General features: G+C 41.2%; 1 protein-coding gene across 1 annotated transcript in view; it reads left to right on the top strand.

The window, feature by feature from the left end:
- The window catches only part of CA10 (carbonic anhydrase 10), a 505,702-nt gene that overhangs the window by 45,505 nt on the left and 441,107 nt on the right, over window positions 1-19,090 (top strand). The window lies entirely within an intron of this gene.

Genomic DNA, 19,090 nt, shown 5'->3' with positions numbered 1-19,090 from the left:
ACTTTACTATGACTTAGGTTATAACATGTCAAAATTCAGAGGAACTCTGAAATTTCCATTCCCTCCTTTGTTCACTTTATAGCAAGAGTCAAAGGAAATTGGGACTAGAACTCAGGGCACCTGCTCGTCCGCAGAGGCGAAGGCAGGCCCATCTGAACTCGAGTCTCCTGCCTCCTGGTCATGTTTCTTCATAAATCACCAAACACATGAAATGGACCAATCTTTCAGGAAGCATAATATTCAAAAATAAAGCAGAAAAATTGGGGCTTAGCATAGATGAGTTTCTTTAGCATACTCACAACTGACCTTGAGAAACTACATCTGGGTGGAAAAGCCTAGTACTTTCTAAAAATAGCTGTAGTTTTTGTAGGACATGGTCAAAAACATCACGTCATCCAGCTTGTGGCCAGTAGAGGGCGATGCAGTTAATACAATCTTTTTGAGATGTTGGGTTCTCAATGCAAGGATATGAATAAATAAAACAAAGAGCCAAGTTAGCCTTAATGTTTTCAAACAAACCCTTTAATCAATAGCCACGAAATTGGGGAAACACGTCTTGCTTTATCTACTGGAGTCATTCACCAAGGCGTATTACAGGGTTATACCAGAGTCTGTAACAGTTCATTAATTAAGCCCTAGAAATCGAGGCAGCTTGCTGCTACTCCATCATTGTCAGGGCTCTGTGGCCGTCAGGAAGAAGACGGGTATGAGAGCTGCCATGTGTTTTTCTAACGATTGTAGAATTTTCATATTAACATCAACAAAAAGCTGTTCTCTGCCAGAGTGAAGGGACCTCACATCAGACGTGATGGGGGAGTCGCTCTTAACTCATTTCTCACACCTCCCTCTTCCTCCCTATTCAATTTTCAAGGACTCAGCAATAAACAATCAGCGGTGGAGGATCCCACCTCCCTGGCTCACTCCACAAGCAGCATAAATCAGTTCTGCTCTTGATTAGAGCCGCCGGCAGGTTGGCAGCATTTGGAAACTAAATGGACGGCTCCGTGGTCAGGGAGGTTTTCACGATCTTAAGCCACGGGCAGGATCAGCGTGGAGAATAAAGACAAATATCAATTCCCTGGTAATCCTTTCATTTGTGTGTTTGGGAAACATTCCTTGATCTTCTGATATGTGCCAAAGGCTGAGAAATAGCCGTAAGTTAGACATTTGGCTTCACTTAAAGGGCCCATTCAGGCCATATTCTTGGACGAGAAGTGAATTAGAAATACTCAAGGATTATCAACCTTTATGGAAACGCTATGTGTAACTTTAACAGCTGGCACTTATTGAGCATTTAGTATATACCAGACCTCTGCTAAACCCTTTCTGTGCAAATATTTGCACTTTGCATGTAATCTTTTATTGAATCCTCATGATATACTTTTAAAATGTTATTTATAATCCCCTGATGCAAAAGTGGGTCGAATAAACAGCCTAAGGTCACAAAATTGGAGATCAGACACTGTGCCTCATACACACACACACATGCACACAATGCATGTGTGCTCAATAAGGGCTCAATAAATGTGTTAATATGCTAATAGTAATAATAAAAGCTATCACCTAATGTGACTTGCTGTGCATCATACATCTTGCCAAGTTGACTGACATCTTACTTAATACCCAGAAACACTTCTGCTGTAGATAATGTTATTATTGTTATTTTAGCGGTGGAGAACTGGTTAAGTAGTAATAAATGAGGTCGTGAGTGCAAGAATAAGGATAGGAACCTGGGTTCGGCTCCTGAGCTGGAGAGTTGCATAGCAAGCCAGTGGATTTTTAAGCTTTAGAGTGAGTGAGAATCACCTGGAATTCCTTAATCCCACGGTAGTGATTTAACCCTAATCATCAATAAAATTCACCTGGGAAGAAGCTCTATAAATTACCCATGTAGCCTCACCCCCAAATCGATTGAATCGGAATCGCTGGAGCTTGGGGCCTAGGCTTCAGGTATGTCTGCTGTACAGCCAGGGTGGTAAACGGTCCATGGTCTGGGGTGTGGGTCAGGAACCTGTATTTTTCACAAGTGTCCCCATGAGAATAGGTGCTTAAGATCTTGAGCTAATTAAACTATGTCTAAGCCACTGGGAGAAAGGGAATGGTTGTAATCGGTGCCGAAAATGTGAATTGGCAGAATTAAACTCCCCAGCCAAGTCTAGGATTATGAGCCTGGGGCGTGCAAGTTAAGGAGTTAGTACTCACAGGAGGGGGGAAGGAGCACCTCCTTAAACTGTGTGCCCTCGAGCGGTGGTTCTCAACCTTCCTCATGCTGCGACCCTTTAATACAGTTCCTGTGGGTCGCGACAGAGCCTTCAGCTGAGTCCACCCTCCTTAGTGACATTCAGGGAGGGCACTGAGCGGGAAGGGGAGGGAGGTAAAGGGTTATACCTAAAGGTGAGGAAATGGACATTTTGGCAAAGCTCTTCTGAGAGTTATTGTTACTTGTACTCTTGGTTAAAGAAAAAAAAAAAAGGCAGGGAGCGTGATGTGGGACTCCACCCTTCGCTGTAAGGGGAGTCAAAGAAACAATGAGCTTTACTGATTGCTTAACACATGTGCCTAGTATCTTGTTAAATTCCATTTGATTCTTGAGGCAGATACTGTCGTTTTATGATTATCTGTGTTTTATGGTTGGCAAATTCAATTTTAGGCTAGTGTAGTCACTGGCTCAAGACCTCAGAACTTCAAGTGGCACAACTTGGACTTGAACCCAGATCAGTCTTCCTTCACCACCATGGGCTGGCTCCCACCATGTGCGGAAACAGCCAAGGGGTGAAGCAGCACCCACAGCAGTGTGACACTGAGCTGTTAGACTAACCACCCCAGGGCTAAGGATGCTGCCTTGAACTGTAAGGAGGAACTTGGGCCATGTACCTGGGAAAAAGAGATGGTTTTCAAAGATGAAATGAATGTGCATGTTGTGTGTGTGAATCACTCGCCAAATAGCAGTTCCCAGGTCTGTGGCTGAAAAAGTGAATGCTGAAATCACCACGGTTCACACAGGCAGTGCATTGCTCTCCTTAGTTAGCTGGGGGAGCGAGCAAAGGTGGAGTTTCCCGCCTCTGCTGGTACAGTCTACTGGGTCTCTCTGAATGTGAAGTGCCTTGCCTTGTCCTACCCTGGAGCAAGATTGACCAACCAGCTCCCTGAGGGGGAGAGGGAGTGAGATTAGGGTGGCACCCTATGTGATAAAAACTGAATGTACCGACAGGCACAAGTTTTAAAATCTCTGGATTATGCCTAAAGTCTGTACCTGACCACAGCAGTTGGTGTACGAGTACCCGAAGAAAGAAAATTATAAAGTTCTCCACCTGTGCTGACCAGCAAGGGAATCTTACTCAGGGCTGGGTAAAAAAAAAAAATCATCAGGTGAGAGTGTTTTACAAAATACCAGTTCTAGGTATCACCCCTCAGATTCTGCTTTAGAAGGTCTGGGGAGGTTCTTGGTAGTTTCGAAATCTTTCCAGGTTATTCTGATAATCGCCTTAGGCTGAGCCCTGCAAATCTAAAAGTTTAAAATCAAGGACAAGCAAATAGAAGGAAAAAGTACATGTAGACAGTAGGAAAACAATCTGATATGTGAGAGTCCTTGAGTATTTCTATTCGTGGCAAGAATAAGTGACTTTCTATAGAAGGTGGAGGACGAATGGAATATATATTTGGAAGCATGCATTTGGGCCTTGTGTGAGTTTTAATCATTAAGAATAATTTCTCATTCTTCAACCTGTAATGAGATTGAGAAAATTTTATGAGGAGAATACTGTTGAAAGATCAACTGAGCACAATAAAATATTGAAGAGTTTAAGTGAACAGTGATTCATGAATCAAGCAGCATGTGGTTTGGACTCCACTGAAGAAGCCCAAGGGGGAGGCTTTCCTAGGGTGAAGGCTGAACAAAGGCCAGGGAAATATTTGATTGGGTACAGTTATGTAGTTGCCTTATGTGGTCTATCCTTCTGGAAAGTCCCTAGTTCTGTAACTCTAAGTTAGCTGGCAGCTTTGGATTGGTTAAGCTTAAATTTCATCTTTCCTTCCTATGGATATTGGCAAGAAATAGCTCAAGTTAAGTTTCGCTTGTGTTTGCAAATCAAACAAGGTTAAGGTCACTTTCAAGGCCTAGCTGGCTTTGTGTGCTCGGGAATTTTTCATGCCTGGGCTCCATTTATTTTAACAGCATTGGATTTGCTTGGGAGAAATGTTCAGCAAAGCTGCTTAGTAAGGGGGAGGGAAAAGGTAAAGACCTCAAGGACAGGTGTAAGTCCCCAGTGATGTTCACAAGGAGCTTTCCAAAAATGCCAGGCTCTATTCTCTGGAGGAGCCTTTGTTTTCCTGAGAATCTAGGTGTCTGGGTATAAGAGCTGAGAGACTTACTATGTTGGAAGGCAGAATTCATAAGAAAATAACTTGAAATTTCACAAGGAAGGGAACAGGACCTAGGAAGAGAGAGCTGCAGGTGTCAGGGTGGCTAAGGAGGGGTTTTGGAGAGCACAACTGTCTGTGCATTTTAATTTTTAGTGGTAATGCTATACACTCCAAAATCCTTTCCCATGACTCTCTAGACTACTAAGAATGGTGGGGGGAGGGAGACAAAAAGGGAGAAAGGAGGGAGGAAGGAATCCATTAATTTGTGTGTTTATTTTCCTTAGAATGCTCCTTTTTAAACTCTACACTATATATATTTAAGTTCCTTTTAACCAGGCCCCAGGAACAGCTAACATTTGAAACACCTTGAAGAGAATACACCCTCTCCAGAGGGGAGCATTTGAAAGATACTAATTAGTAGTCAACAGTTCAAAGACAGCCAAGGCAAGTAGTCAATTCTCCACATTTTAATCTCCACCTAGAGACTTTGTTGGTGAGCATAAGAGACATTAGAAACAATTTTTTATTGCTGAAATGAATGGTGTTCAAGACATACGGATTCACTGGAAGTGTCACACGGGCACCATTGCCCTTCATTAAACAGGGTGTGGGGATGTGTAATGTCAGAAAGATGTATTCTTCTTTCTAGTGATGACCCCAAACTTAGGGCTCCATTGAACTCCTATGTCCTGGCACTTAACGGCAACTTTGGTGGCATGATTCCACTAGAAGATTAGCTGAGTCCAGCTGCTGACATGATGTCACATTTACCTTAAGTAACCTTTTCAAACAAGATTCCTTTCAAAAGTGTGCACAGAGATTCTGCTTCACTTTCAACTCAGTAGAAAACGATGAGATTTTGTGTACATGCTCATGAAGAAAAGTGTCCATGTGTTGTAGAAATCAGTCAAACACATTTTCATTGCAACATTCTACCTAGTGAGTAGGTGGGGGCAGGGGGAACCAGCTGTCACCTGGCTCTTACTATCAGAGGCCTTCAGTATCCAGCCAAAATCTCTTGCCAACTATGAACAGCAACATCATCAGCTTATATCATTCTCAGGCTTGTTGAGCCTAAACATCTTGTAAGAATATGTTAAGAGCCTGAGTTCTGCAAGTGTCTGAACTTAGAATCGGAAGAGAAGAAGACTGGGCAAGGGATCAAGCCAATATCTGGACCATGAGTCAGAATAGCAAAAGGAGATACTTAGAAGGCCTCATAGGCAAATCAATATTTCCTTCAAAGAGTTTTTCAAAACTAAAGTACAGTACAAGAAAGATCTTTCTAGGTGATGTAACAAAACTGAGAAATCAAAGGGCAAGGCAGGTACCAATGTTAGGATACATTGGTGGAAATCAGGAAAGGCTTGATCTGGGTGATATTGTTGAAGTGAGCCCTGGAGCGTGATGGGGATTCTCAACATACTCGGATAAAAAGTGGAGTATGGGGAGAGACTGTCAGAAAGGCTTTGTTCTAAGTGTTAGGAATGATGGTAAAAAATAGTAGGGCAAGAGGATACCTATTTCAAGAATTTTAAGGAACTTATATGTTTCAGTGATTTTTTTTTTTAATTGTTTGTAGCTCTGGTGGAGTCCCACCAGGTATTGGCTTGTCTCTTTTTCTTGATAGTGTTATTGCACTTGAGAATTGGCTATGCCTTTTTTTCCCTCAAACATAGAGAAAAATAGATTTAGGCAGAAACCCCTACAACAATTCACTCCCAAAATAATCTATTTGTATCTGTACTTTCTCATCTTTGACTCCTGTTTCTAAGGAGATAGTGTCTCTGCACCTAGGAAAAACAGTTCTAAGGCTTTTGGTCTGGACCCCTGTTCTCTCACCTTCTCAAGGTCTTTACTCCTGCAATTTTATCTTCCTTTATTCCTCAATCATCACATTATCCCTCTTTACTAGTTCATTTCCATTATCATGCCAATACCCTCTTAGATCTCCTGGTTCCCTCCAGTCACCATGCTTCTCAATCCCTTCCCATAAAATCTTGAGCCTACTGTCTACAATCACTATTCCCACTTCCTCCCTGGCATCCTGTTCTCAATCCATCTGACTGGGTTTTCCTCCCCACCACTCCAATTAGGGCTGCCATTACCAAGGTGACCAGTGGCCAATGCCCTGCTCTTGTCTACCGTGACCTAATAGTAACATCAGATATAGACAATACCTCCTTGAACGACCTTCCCAAGTCTTTTATTTTTCCTCTTCCTTAACAGACCATTTCTCAAAGGCTAAGAGCTGGCCTGTTCTCCCCTGATGCACAGGTACGCATGGCACTCCCCATGGACCCATGGATGTGCCTGAGGAACCACCTGCTGAATATGCTCAGTCCTCTGCTCCAGCCCTGACAGCTGGTGGATTCTCTAGGATTTCCATTTCCAACAGCTGCCTTTGCATCAACATGGGGATGCCTGTACAGCAGCCATCTCAAACTTGCCACGGTCAAAATGAAACTCCTGGATCCTTCCCCTCGGACATCACCCCCATTACAACTTTCCCCAACCAAGTAAATGGCCCCAGTAGCCAACTAATGGCTAAATCCAGAAACAAAGAAATTATATACCCAGTAATTCTATCTGAAGCCATATGGACGATACCTCTGAGACAAATCCAAAAACCTCAACAATCTCTAACATTCCACATCACACTTAGAATGAAATCCAAACTCCTGCCCCTGACTAATGCAGAACAGTTGGATGGTCCCCCCTTCCCACTTTTCCATGGGGGAAAACATGTTCCACCCCAACTCCTGTTCAGCCTGCGCCAGGCAGCCTCCTGGCATTCCTCTCTGTGCACGTAGTCAGCTCTTTCCACTTCCAATTCTAGTACTGCGATCTATTTTCCTGCCTGCAATGTTTTTTTCTTGTGGTTTCTTCCTGCTGGTCATTCAGATCTCAGCCTTAATGGCATCGTCTCAGAGAGGCCGTCCCTGACCACCCCGTTCCCAGTAGCTACCTTGCCACTCTCACTCACTTCTTGCTATTATTCTCAGCCTAAGACTTAATACCATGTGAAATTCTTCCTTATTTATTCATGTATTTTCTGCAGTGTGTCTGACCCCAGTAGACTGTAAATGCCATGAGAAGAGGCCCTTTGTCTTGGTATCTTAAACAACTGCCAAGGTGTGAGTGGTGCTCAAGCTCTACTTGTTGAAGGAATGAATGAAAGAATGCAAAGATTGTGTTCAGAGCCTTAGCTCACCGGAGGGTTACTTTAATTTAGCAATGTACCGTTAGACAGGCCAATAGAAGCACAAGTGGATTATGAGATGAGTACGAGGTATACCTTCTCTGTGAGCTGACCTGGTGAGTACAAGGTAGCTATGACGGCCTCATCACTAGCCTCCAAAGGAGTGTGGCTGCAACTATATATATGTTTAGACAAAGACATATTTTCACAAAGGAAAGATGGAGATGGGTTGAATTGAACCTTAGCTCTTCCTAAAAAGACTAAGAGGACTTAGTTCAGTGTGTGCCCATAGTGTGACACTGTCGTCAATGAACTGACACAGCATTGGGCTGGGTCATCAGTCCTGCCGGGTCAGAATTAGGTTGGTGTTACTCCAGCTGTATCCCAAGCTGGCGAGCCCCTTCCGACTCAAGATACGGTCCCCAGACCAGTCGCGTCAGCATCATCAGGCAAGTTGTCAGAATCCAGAATTTCAGGCCCCAGCCCAGACCTTCTGAATCATAATTTGCAATTTAATAAGATCTTTAAATGGCTCATGCACACATTAAAATTTGATAAGCACTGTGCTTAGACTGTTTCCTCACAGACCTAAGCATTATTTTGAGCACTATAATTTATGAGGGATAAAGACAGACCTCAAAGAGAAAAACTGGGCTGGTGAAAATGCCTAAAACAGATCACAAGCGAAGGCAGCCCCTCCTTCAGGAAACAGTCAAGATACGGAGTGGGAGTTCTGGGCCCCCACCAGTCTGAACAGGGGCCGGCCGCAGCACAGAGCAGGTTCCCGGGCACCCCTTGCACACTGTGCCTCCCTCTAATTAATATGGAGAAGCTGAGATTTGGCCCTATAAGAGTGTGCAGGTGATGGGAAGATATATAAGACTTTTTTTTTTTTTTTACTGTATGGCCTTTTTATTTTTATTAAGTCATGTACACATAGACCATGTATACATTAATGCATTTACAAGGTACAATGTGCTCACTTTATACACAATCTGGAATGCTTAGATCAAATTAGTTAATAGAGGGTTTCACCTCATTTACTCAATTATCATTAAGACATTTATATTCTATACTTAGTAGATTCGACATGGACCTTGCAATATGCTCCACAGGTGTGATCCCAGTGTTTACCCTCCCTCCATCAAACCTCCCCCTCCCCTCCCATCCCCCTATTCTTCCCTCCTACATTCTGGGCTATAGTTGTGATTTATCTTTCATGTGGAAGTGTGGGTGTTTATACATTGGTTTCATAGCAGGGCTGAGTACATTGGATACTTCTTCCATTCTTGAGATACTTTACTAAAAAGAACATGTTCCAGCTCCATCCATGTAAACATAAAGGAGGTAAAATCTCCATATTTTTAAGGCTGTATAGTATTCCATGGTGTGTATACATGTATTATATACACACATATATATCACAATTTATTAATCCATTCCTGGGTCGATGGGTACTTTTGTGACAGTGGCTGCTTATCACAGATAACTTTTATAGAATTGCTTCACCATTTTAATAAATGGTGTGGCAGATGGTACGTACCTGTTGAAATCATCTTCTTTCAAAAGGTATGTTACATTCGACCTTTGTGTCTTATGAATACCACTATTATTTGGCTTACTGTGTTGTGGTGTTAGTTGACTCAATATCCCTTCTGAACTGTAACTCACCAGTAACTTGACCCATGTCTTATCCCTGAATTTAGGGAGGGCTTCCTGGTTGTTTACTGAAATTGATAAATGAGTAGATGATGAAATGAATGAACAAATGGAGATGTGAGGCAGCCATCTGAAAAAAAGTTCAGACCTATTCTCTTGTCATTGCACAATGTAAAGCCAGTACACTAGACAGAAATACACTGCATATTTTTAGGAGGGGGGGGGTCAATCTTAAAGAGAAACTTGTGAAAATTAGAGATGTGAGAAAATGGATTGAGATTTAGTGGGAGGAGTAGAATTTCCTGGAGCCAGAATTATTCAAACAATGCAATAAACCATTTGATGTACAAACCATATAAAGCAAGACTGTTTATAGATGAAGAAATTCCAGCAGCCATAAATATGCGAGAAATTTGCTCAGCCTCACTGGGATGCAGGGGAAATTAAAATTGCAATAGCTCACCATTTCAAACTCGTCATAACTACACACATTTAAAAACCTGATTATACCAGCTATGGACAACAGCTATGGTGCTTTAAATTGTTATAACCACTTTAGAACGATTTAATTTATTTCAGGATAGGCACAATCTACAACTGAGTGTTTCTACTTTGCAGCATCCATTCTGGATTTTTAAAAATGGGATATCCTAGTGCATAAATGAGATCTACACAGGAATATTTATTACAGCCCAGCTTCAGGTGGCCAAACGGGGGGGAGAGGGATCCAACGGTTTGTTAGCAGAATGGGCAAATCAATGGTCACTCGGACGATGATGTCCTACCACACGACACTTAAAATGAATACACTGATTCTAATTATCTCAAAGGAGAAAAGTGAGTTACAATAGGATAAACAGAGTTAGATATATTTTATGTAACTTTAATGACGCTCTGAAAATAGCATATGAGGATTGTGGATAGAAAACCAAAAGCTTTATGCAGATTGTTTATATCAATTTCAGAAGCATGTTACCTCCAGGGAGAGGAAAAGGACGGGGAATGGAACATCAGCCTTTTTTTTTTTTTGCCAGGGCTGGGTTTGAACCCACCACCTCCAGCATATGGGGCCAGCACCCTACTCCTTTGAGCCACAGGCCCTGCCCAGCCATGTTGTTTTTCTTTTTTCATGAAAGAGCTCTTAGCCCATTTAGCACAATGTCAACTACTCTTCTAAAAGGATATTAAGGACATTGGAATCTACCATGTTATTGCCTGAGCTTTCTGGTATCTGACAAGATGTAGTAATTCTTAAAAATTAAGGGGAACCAATGGTGAGGGAAGTTGATGGGATAGGAGATACAAGATCACTCGCTCTGACCTTAGAGCCAGTTCCCACATTTTCTACGACCAGGCATGCCAGTGTGGTCAGGAATTTTTTCTCCAAGGATGGAGAGAAGACGACGGACCAGAGGTTCCGAGTTCCCTGCTCGTTATCCAGCCAAGCCTTTTGAGATACTCTCATGAGCTTCACGTTGAGTCCCCCTTCCTGACAGAAGGTCCGTGTTCATTAGTGGGAACACCCATCAAGTCCCAGAAAGGAAATGTAGGTCAGAGAAAACGTGACAGATGGAGAGTAATGAGATCCTCAAGCTGTGTGTGTGGGGGGGACACTCAGATCTGCTTCCCCACTGACGTCCGCCCGGGCGCCCCTATCATGCAGCCAGGGTAAACCTCCTACCTTGATTTCTAGCTCACGTTTTTCACGTGCATTATCTCCTAGTCACAACACCCCTGAGATAAATGGGGGCACCCCAGGGGTTCGAAGTGAGGGGGCAAAGGTTCAATAAATTGACAGGTTTACCCAACGTCACACGGGTAATTGAAGGACATCTAGACTTGAACGGAAATGTTCTCATGTTGATTATTATACATGTACATCATAGGCACTGTTATTACCTTTCAATTTCTGTTCATTAGTATGTTGTGTTATGCCCTCCCCTGGACCCAACACGGTTTTGAGACCCTGAAAAGCATCCATGAAAGATTTTCATCAGGATAGAAATGGGGCTAGAATTTTAGGAGTTGGGAGTAAAGGGAAGACATGGAAGTAAATATACCGAAAGCCGGGCCAGAGTGATTAATTTAGTATTGAATTAGTATGCAGGAAGCCACGGCAGGATATATGGTTTTATTGTCTGATAAAGGGAAGCTTGTCAGGGTGTCAGGAGAGATAAATGTTTTCCTTGGACCTTAATTTAAGATGGAGAGATCACATAAATTCTTACAGAGGAAGCCGGTATCGTTACAGTTACCATTCCACTCGCCGTGCTCTCTTCACTGGGCGGCAAAGTGCTACTTGATGGATTGCTTTTTTGTTGTGATTAACATATAAAATGTACAATTAACAGTTGTGCAAATTGATTGATTTTACGTATGCGTGTACCCACACAACGAATGGCCAAGTCAAAATATAGAACATGTTCAGCACTCAAGTAGGTTTTCCCCTCCCTAGTCAGTTACCGACCTACCATTCCAACCCAACAGAAATAAAAACCGTTCCGACTTCCGTAACCAGCTTGGTTTTTTGTCTGTCCTTTAACTTGTTAATAACATCATGCAGGGCGTGCTCTTGGTGTCTTTTTACTCAACACTGCCTTTGAGACTCACCTACATGTCACAGGTAGCAATTGTTTATTCGTTCATTGATAGGTGGTATGCTGTTGTATGAATATACAAAAGTGTATTTATTCATTCTGCTGTCAGTAGGCATGTGGGTTGTTTACAGTCTTTGGCTATAGTGAATAAAGCAGATGGGAACATTCTTGACATGTCTTATACAGTACTGCCATCCTCAACTCCTGGGGTATAGACCAGTACCGGTCCAGGGTCTATGTGCAACCGGGTTGAATTGCAAGAGGTGAGTGGCGGGTGAGGGAAGCTTCACCTGCATTTACAGCTGCTCCCCAGCACTGGCATCTGTGCCTGAGCTCCGCCTCCTCTCAGAAGGTGGGGGCATTAGAATCTCATAAGGGCCAGAACCTGACTATCAACTGTGCTTGGAGGAGAATAGGGTGTGTGCCCCTTATGAGAACCTAATGCCTGATGATCTGGGGTGGTGACGCTAGTGCTGGGGAGTGACTGCAAATAGAGATCATCAGTAGAGCTCTGACTGCCACAGAGACCATAATAAATGCTTTGCAGACTCATCTGGAAACCCTTTCCCCACTCCTGATCCAGAGAAAAAAATTATCTTTTATGAAACCTTTCCCTGCTGCCAAAAAGGTTGGCAACCGCTGTTTTAGTAGACATGCACGCTAATTTCTTTTGCATATATACCCAAGGGTACGGTGGTTATCATAGGGTAGGTGGAATTTGTAGTTGTTATTAACTTTAGAAGATAATGCCAAACAAGTTTCCAAAGTGGTTATACTATCAGTATAAATTGGTAAATGAGAATTCCGGTTGTAGCACATCAGTAGTTAGGATTGTCATTTGTGTTAATTCTAGCCATTCTGGTGGTGATAGTGCGGTATTTCAAGGTGGTTTTAATTTGTTTAATGAGCAATGATGTTGAGCAGCTTTTGTCTCTTGGCTACTTGGATGGGCTCTTTTGTGAAGGGTCTACCAGAGTCTCTTGCCCGTTTCAAAAAATTGTGTCATTTGTTCTTTCCCTGTTAACTTGTAGAAGTATTTCTGGATACTGTAGGAGTGCATTCTAGATACAGTATATTCTTTTTTTTTTTAATTAAATCATAGCTGTGTACATTTATACAGTAATGGGGTACAGTGTACTGTTTCTATATACAATTTGAAATATTTTCATCAACTGGTTAACATAGCCTTCATGTCCTTTTCTTAGTTATTGTGTTAAGACATTTATATTCTACATTTAGAGAGATTCACATGTACCCTTGTAAGATGAACCATAGGCGTGGTCCCACCAATCACCCACCACCCATCCTCCCTCCTCCCCGCCCCTCCCTTCCCTTTTCCCCTTCCCCATATTCTTGGGCTATCATTGGGTTATAGCTTTCATATGAAAGCTATAAATTAGTTTCATAGTAGGGCTGAGTACATTGGATACTTTTTCTCCCATTCTTGAGATACTTTGCTAAGAATATTTTCCAGCTCCATCCATGTAAACATGAAGGACGTAAGGTCTCCATCCTTCTTTAGAGCTGCATAGTTCAAATCTTTTGACTGGTATCTTCTCCCAACTCATGAATTACCTTTTCACTCTTTTAATTATATCTTCAGGTAAACAGAAGTTCTTAATTTTGATGCAGTTGAATTTGTCAATCTTTTTCCTTAGTAGTTCGTGTCATTTGTGTCCTGTTAAAGGAGCCTTTCCCTGTCCCAGCTTTCGGGGGTAATTGTCTTCCTATGTATTCTTTTATAAGCTTCATTCTTTAATGTGACATAATTTTAAGAACATAAACTTTAAAGTTGGATTTTCAGGTCCCTACTTTCCCACCTGTCAAAAGGATGACTGTGATCCAGTAATTCTGAGCTTCAGTTTCCTCCTGTGGTAATAAGATAAAATCTATATAATTTATTGTGAAAATTAAGCAATCGACATGTGTCTATAGTACAGAGTAGACTCTCAGAAAATTATCAGTTTCTCCATTCTATCACATAAAAATTAGCAATACTTAGGAATATTTGTCTGTTGCATTTAAAATATTAGTTGAACATTTAGTGAGCGTCTTCTTTTAGAAGCACAGTGAAGACACAAAGCCAAAGTTGTCTTAATTGAAGGGACAGTAAGGCCAGGTGCAGTGGCTCACACCTGTAATCCCAGCACTCTGGGAGGCCGAGGAGGGTGGATCACCTGAGCTCAGGAGTCAAGACCCTCATCTTTAAAAAATAGCCAGGTGTTGTGGTGGGTGCCTGTAATCCCTCCTACTCAGGAGGCTGAGGCAAGGGGATGACTGGAGCCCAAGAGTTTGAGGTTGCCGTGAGCTATGATGCCGCGGCACTCTATCAAGGGTGACTGAGTGAGACTGTCTCAAAAAAAAATAATAATAAAAAGACAATAACAACAAGAGTGAAATAGCAACAGAAAAGTTAAGTAATGACTAGAAACAAGACTTAGAGAGTATTCACAGAAGAGTACAGGATAAATTGCCAAATAGATGAAAATTGTCATCCACGTTTAGAGAGGCGCTGGTGTAGTAGCAAGAAGACTTTCCATGGGTTAGGGACACTTTCACCAGCATTTGTAAAGGAGGGAGAGCTATCTCAGATGGGATCTGCTGATGGATTGAGACAACAAATTGCACAGATAGGGGCACTTCTCTGGTTGGCTCGAGTGAAGGACGTGTTTACAGTATTGGGAGATCATACTAGGAGTGAGTGAAGTCATTAACTCAACAAATTAATACATGAAGCAGCCACTGTGTGCCTATTTCCATGATGGTTATTTTTCTCCCTTAATTCCCTGATACTTACATGCATATGTACATACATAAGAGAGCACACACGTATGTGCATATGTATGTATGTACATACAATACACATGAACAGTAGAATGTCCTCACTTAACATCGTAGGTAAGTTCTTTGGAAACTATCAATGAAATGACAGGTAACAGACCATTTTTTTCTCATCAACACTGTAACCAAACAGCCTTGAGGAAGCTGACATTAGTTGAAGACCTACTGTACATTGCAGTTTCCAGGAACCTATCAATGATGTTTAGTGATGACTGTGTGTATGCCCATCATTATTTTACCTTTTATCTTTTAAAGAGAATAAATAGAAATCAAATGTAATATGTTACAGAAGTTAAGGGAAAAGCAGGTTAAGGAGGCAGGTGCCATGAGGCTCAATCCTCAGAGCAGAAACAGCAAGGATGAAGGATGGGCACTGGGTCCAGGGCATTAGAGGCCCCTTGGAAGGGGCCTTTAATTTAATTTATTTCTATTCTCTCAAGAATGAAAATCAGGTTGCAGGAAGTTGAAAAGCAAACTGGGGCAAGGGAGTGGAGGTGGGAAGGACAGAGGGCTTGTTACCCCGTGCTCTGCCTTCTCTATAGCTGTGGGTCACGTCAGCTCACATCTTAGACCATGAAATCCTTAGCCTGTAGATTAGGAAGAAAATCCTTTGTGTAGCATTCAGAGTGAATGCCCTCTGCAAGTGTGTCCACATAGCGAGAAAGGTGTGACTCCAGGGGGTGGACAGAGAAACACACTACCAAATGGCCATCTTCTCATCTTCTCTGGGTAGACAGCCTCTGGACAAAATCCTTGTATAACCATCAGTTTCCTGAGTTTGTAAGAAAAATGTTGTGTTTTTTATGTTGTTATTTTTGGTTTATTTATTTTTTTTTTTTACATTATAAACTTTCTTTTAGGGTTGCTAACTGACTTGAATTAAACAATGAATATCAAGTAACACACACAGCACCAGGAAAAGTAAACGCTACACAAGTCTCCCTCCCTTTAAAAAAAAGATATTCCACGGACAAGGAAGAAAAAGGAATGCTGTCCAGAGCATGAGATGGGGATAGACTAAGGTGACCAGATGTCCCGCTTTTGGCGGGCCAGTCCTGATTTTTAACAGTTTGTCCCATGTCCCATGGCATTTTAAAAAAGTCTCGATTTTTGGAAAAAATGCACGACAAGCTAGGGAACTGCAGGACAACGGGAAGGGAATATACAGTTTTCGGCTGCTGAAAAGGTTAATGTAACTCCATTTGGGAATGAAGAGGTTGATGTAACTTCATTTGGAAAAGAAAAAGCTAATGTAAACTCCCTACTCCCCTCCTGGGCAAGGTCGCCCAGGTGGACCCGTGCCCTACTCCTTTGAGCCACAGGCACCACCCTATATGTGGTTTTTTTAAATGTATTTGTAAATTGTACTTATGTTGAAATTTAAAAAATACATATTACAATACTATTTTTGTGTTCTATGAAAATTTTTGTTGCTCCATATAGACCAAATTTTTAATCAAGAACACACACACACCTGTCAATGGTGTCCCGCTTTACCATTTATCAATGTTAAAATCTGGTCACCTTAGGATAGACACCAAGGAAAACACAAAAGGAACCAGAGATACTCGCAGAAATGCACACCAGAGAGATAGAGCCAGAAGGAGATAGATTCAGAGAGAGACAGAGAAGGGCAGAGAGATGTGGGCTAGGCAGAAGTTCCAGCAGTGATTTAGAAGCACAGGTGGGGAGACCGCTTAGCTGGCACTTACCTTCCACCGGGAACGTTTATGCCATTCCACACCTGATTTAAGAAATCCCATTAGCTGTGCAGACAGCAAGTCCTTCCAGGGACCCCTTTCATTGTGCAGCTGACATCCTATTAGGGAGACCCTATATGTCATGAAATTGGTCTTGAGGTTCCCTGACAGTATCTGAGATTTCCTGGTAAATTGCAAGCTGGCATATATTATACAATGAGGCCTCCTGTGGCGATGTCTATTGTCATTTTCTATCGCAATTCAAAATTGAGTCTCAAGTATTATCCGGTTTCCTGAGCTTAGAGTAACACTCCAGGCTCCCTTCGTTAATAATCACCCTTAAGGAGATTTCTCTGATTTGACAAGTATCTTTTATGCATGAGTCAAAATGAATAACTGGGAATGAGGGGAAATTGTTTGACCAGGAGCACAGTGGCCAATGCATGGGAGTGAGAAATTATGCTCTGAAACGGTCAGTGTCCTTTGCGTTTTCTGGCTCCCATCTAGGGGGCTGAAAATTAAATATTAATGTTGGGGAAACTCATTATTTTTACCACTGAGAAGAGACATTGTTAGGGTCTTTATCGAAATCTGGGTTGCTGGTTCCAGGGAGCTTCAGCACACAGTGGGAGATTTTGCCTCTTTAAAATTTTTATAACATTTTTATGCTAATCATAAAAAATAAATACACATTGCAAAAAAAAAAGTTGGAAAATACAAAAAAATAAAGGTGAGAAAATTAACTTTGCTCCACACCCTTACTACCTGGAAATAACCTTGCTTAACATTTGGTTATATTTCTTTTCCTAATTTTTTTTTCCTTCCTCAAAATTAAGATCATATTTTATATATTTCATGTTGCATTTTGGGGTGAGGATTTTTCTGTCTTTAAATAATCTTCAAACAAACGTGATTTAATATTTCTTTGTGTGGCTGTCTCATGATAAATTTAGCTAAGGCTCTGTTTTCCAATGCTTTGTTACCTACAAATTTATTCGTGAGCGTATAGTTAGCAACTATTTACATAAGTCTTTGTGTTCCCAGGTTCATGGTAATTCCCCCCTAATGAGCCCACTTATGTAATATTTCCTTTACAGTATCTCAGATCAGCACATAATCTACACAGATTTGTAATCCAGGTTTACATCCGATTCCAGCTCATCCCCTACAGAGGTGTGGCCAGGATTTGTTTCAATTTCTCTGAGCACACTGGGAAAGGTAGGCAGTTTGTCTACCTAGAATATACAAATAATCCCCAGGTTTAGGAGAAGAGGAAGACCTGCATTAACTCAAACTTGCTTTGCTTCCAGTCCAGCATAAACATTATCCTATATTATATTTTAAATTTATATTTCACATTTATTAATCCATCTGGCATTTATATTGTGACAAATACATTTAATAATTTTTGTTGCAACTAGCCAATTTTCTTAGTGATGGTTAAATAACCAATTTCTTTGCCATAGATTTTGACATTTTCAATATTCTATGGTGCTTAAAAATATTCTAGGGAATGTTTCGGCATCATCAGTGGTATTTCACTGATTTGTCTGTCAATTGTTTGCCAGTAACTCATATTCACTATTGTAACTTTATGAAGTTTAATATCTGCACATGTGAAGTCTTCAGCAGTATCCTTTTGAAGGTCTTATTGGCTTATTCTTCCATATAAATTTTGCAAACAGTTTAAATTACTGAAGAATCCCAGATGAGGCTCAGTGCCTGTGGCACAGCAGCTAAGGTGCCAGCCACATACATGGGAGCTGGGGGATTTAAATCCAGCCCAGGCCAGCCAAACAACAATGACAACTACAACCAAAAAATAGCTGGGCATTGTGGTGGGCACCTGTAGTCCCAGCTACTTGGGAGGCTGAGGCAAGAGAATTAAGCCCAAGATTTTGAGGTTGCTGTGAGCTGTGATGCAATGGCACTCTACCCAGGGTGACACAGTGAGACTGTCTCAAAAAAAGAAAAAAAGAATCTCAGATGATATTGATATTAAATCTACACATGTAAGAATTGACATTGATTTAGTTTATCCTTTCTAAAACATGAAGGATCTTACTGATCTCTATTTCACTGACTTGTTTATCTTATCTCTTCTAAGGATGTTTATTCCTGGTTTGCTTTTAAAAACACGTTTATCTAATAACACATTTATTTACAATCATACCTCTTTCTCTTTGCCTATTTTAAAGTCATGGGTTTGCTTAAGCATACTGAAAAAGCTATTGAAAATGTATCAATGTACCCATCATTCTTAAATTGCCACTAACATTTCACCAAAATTGCTTCAGATACTTTCTAAAAATCACAGTCACCAGTATACCCCTTTCCAATTCAATTCTGTACTCTCGCCACTCTTCTTAAGATAGAGAAATAATTTCTTAAAGTTAGTATTTATCCACATTTATATAACTTTACTACAGATGCATGCGTGGATAGAATTTTGTGAGTTTTAAGATATGCATATTATAAATTATATGCTACATATACATTTCAGATTAGTGTTTAATTCATATATTTAACTGTTCTATTTTCTCATTGGTTATTGTTATTAATCTGTTACTGTTATGTTAATTTATAAATTAAATTTTGTCTTAGGCATGTATGGATATGAAGAAAACATAGTGTATAGGGTCTTGTACTATCAGGCATCCACTGGGGTTTGAGAACTGAAAGCCTGCAAAGGGAGGGCGGGTTACTAGAATTCTTTTTTTTTTTTTTTT

The sequence above is a fragment of the Otolemur garnettii genome, unplaced genomic scaffold (assembly GCF_000181295.1).
Source record: "Otolemur garnettii isolate 467f Iridium unplaced genomic scaffold, OtoGar3 scaffold00162, whole genome shotgun sequence".
NCBI lineage: Eukaryota > Metazoa > Chordata > Mammalia > Primates > Galagidae > Otolemur > Otolemur garnettii.
The sequence above is the reverse complement of the archived record's forward strand: the minus strand, read 5'-3'. Positions and strand labels throughout refer to the sequence as shown.